The 2,866-nt window shown below is 33.4% G+C and overlaps 1 long non-coding RNA gene across 2 annotated transcripts in view; it reads right to left on the reverse strand.

Moving 5' to 3' along the window:
• Positions 1–940: 940 nt before the first annotated feature.
• Positions 941–2,866, reverse strand: part of LOC130592119 (uncharacterized) — a 2,906-nt gene continuing 980 nt past the window's right edge. The window contains exons 2-3 of one of the 2 annotated variants that reach the window (XR_008970307.1): positions 1,929–1,993; positions 941–1,222 (exon numbers count right to left, since the gene is read on the reverse strand). This is a non-coding gene — a long non-coding RNA (uncharacterized LOC130592119). The remainder of the gene's footprint in view (positions 1,223–1,928; positions 1,994–2,866) is intronic. The other variant, XR_008970306.1, reaches the window with a different exon arrangement.

A 2,866-nucleotide genomic window follows, 5' to 3' on the forward strand; every position in this document is an offset into this window, starting at 1 on the left:
GCAAATACAAAAGCTAAAGGGAAAGATTAGCAACACAAGGGCTTACCACCAAGTAGCAAGCAACCAATCGGTAACCAAAGAAAAATAAAAATAGAAAATGGGAGCTTTTTCTGGGTACCCGGACCCAGACCTGGAACTGGTTTGGACCCGCCAGGTCCAGTCCTAGACCCAGACCTGATTCAAATGGGTCCGGGTTTGGGTCCAAAAAAGAAAATCCGGTTGCATACGGTTCTAATTCTGGGTAGTATTTTTTGCATACGGTTCAAATGGGATTGGTTTTTAGCATATCTGAGATGGTCAGATGATCCAAATATAATCAAGTAAAAAGTTGCGAAGTAAAAAGTTAGTAGACCTGTAGGCCCATTTTTTTTTTTAATTTGATTGCTCAATCGTCCCATTTTGTATGATGTTAAACTGACAACCGGGTACCCAGTTCCGGACCCGATACCCAGCGATTCCAAGTCTGGGTCCAAAAATTTAGTACCCAGTTAGACCAGTTCCAATTCCATTACTTTGGGACCCGCCAGTTCTGGTTTTGGGTTCAGGTCTACGAAATTCCACCAGATATCCAGTTGTGTTAACCCTTATGGGCAACTTCTTACTTTACCTACTTAACTTCTTCTTCATTTGTCATAATTAGTGAGATGATGTCTCAATTGGAAGGCTATTGCGACTTCGTTTCTTCAGGAAATCTCACCAAATTTTGTAGGATGAAACTTCAAGATGTTAGCTATCCAACAAAAAGGAATCACTAGAAAATGAATTATATATCACTGGAAAATCAATTTGCTGTTTACTAAGAATGTTCAATGCGACAAGTATAGTACTTGAGAAAATAGCCATTGATCGTCGAGCCACATATTCACAACGAGGGGATGCTAATTATGCTCTTAAAAAATTATTAGCATTTGATTTTGTAACAACCCTGAATTTCCAGTACTTCTAAAATCAACTTAATATAAATAAACTCGGAAATCCAAAGGTGATACGCCGCGATAACTATTAATAATAACCGCAAGGCTAATGGTTCTAACTAAAACAATAACCAATAAGTTTTAACTAATTATTACAGACCAACTAAATAGAATGTAAAATTAATTATTACAAACCAGAACATAAATCTTTTAAATAAATAACAGCGGAAGTCTTTTTAAAGTCCTATTAAATCAAAATGGATCCAACGCACTCTTTAACCCAACTGGAGCTAACTATCTTCAAGTCCCTGCACATTAAACACTGTAATATCAGCCAAAGGCTGAGCAAGATTTAATACTGAAATAAAACAAAACTATTCAATGTGCAGGTAAGATATATAGAAATATCTTACAAATTCATTTAAAAGGAGTACAGATTATATATATAAAATTAACTTTCTAATAACCTCAAATACGATCTTTCTTTCTTTCTGAACTATTCTGTAAAACTTTCATATATACCTTTCGTAATCTGTGAGTAGGAAGTATATAAAAATCCAATGAGCTAGCTAGGCTCACTAGACAAGGTAAACACCAAAGTCCCTAGTATGCATACCCCTAACTTGATAACGTACCAACAAGGAAGACTAATGGCAAGTGTATTGATCAACATACACCCAACTGCTAAAATATATTATTGATACACTGTTAACTAACATACTCCCAAACTCGGAGAATACCGCTTACCGGCAACCCCACAATAAAACTCTATAAACCCTCGTAGGGTGAGGAACTTCCTCCTTTCAAAATCTCAACTTGGTAACATTGAGGAACTTCCTCCTTTTAATATAAATCTCATGAATAATCTCATAAACTCTTTCAATATAAATATCGAAAACCATTTAAATCTCAACGTATAAATTTCATAAAACAATCTCATCGTAAAAATAAATTTCCAAACATTATAAAAACAGTTTCTCAACTCATCTGTACAAGCACAGTAAGAAATCTTACCTTATCAGCAATAAAGTCAAACAACTCAACCTCAAGTCAGAAAGATTCTTCTATAAATCCGAAATCTACAATATAATAACATATGTAGTATAAGTTACTCGTGGTATACCTAGAGTTGTCTCCCAAACTATTTTATCATTGCATAATTAGGACTTACTAGATATCCTAACTCTAAAATAATACCACATTTATAGTCACATCATATAGGAAAGTGGCAGCATTTGTGGGTAAAGCAAAATCTAAACACGTACTATATATATGATAATACATACATGTGTAGTATACTAATATATAACTAATTGGTACTTAAGACCAAAGAATAATATATCAGTATTAGAACTTTGTAAAACACTAATTTAGATGATCACTACTATTCACTATTCTATAATTAATGATATCTAGAATTGCTCTTGGCATGCAAATTCTCATAAAACAGTAACAATAGCTAAACATGGTTCACAATCCACTATCAAACCATACTACTATATTAAAATTGGCAAGCATCAATGGCTAACAATAATGCTGCCAATTGCTAGTACTAACTAATCGTCGACATACATAAATAGTGTGCACATACAACTATGCCAATCATGACAAGCTAATACTACTCTAATCCATGTATAACATACATAATATGGAGCAGATATACATAATGGATAGTGATAAGAAAACAATAGTAGAAGTGTGTAGGTATAATAATATCAATTAAACATGAAGCAATTATACAAACCTGTTATTCATAAACAAATTCCCCCAATTTAATTTACTCAAGAACCCTAGTAAAACAAAATCCCAATTCGAAAATTTACATTAACTAAGTCGAATTAAACATGAATCACAACCCAATTATACAAATTTCGCATAGTAGGAATTTTCCCCAATTCGATTTTGTTATGAACCCTAATTTATAAAACCCCAAATTCTGAAATCAAATCACC

The sequence above is a fragment of the Beta vulgaris genome, chromosome 1 (genome assembly GCF_026745355.1).
Source record: "Beta vulgaris subsp. vulgaris cultivar EL10 chromosome 1, EL10.2, whole genome shotgun sequence".
Taxonomy (NCBI): domain Eukaryota; kingdom Viridiplantae; phylum Streptophyta; class Magnoliopsida; order Caryophyllales; family Amaranthaceae; genus Beta; species Beta vulgaris.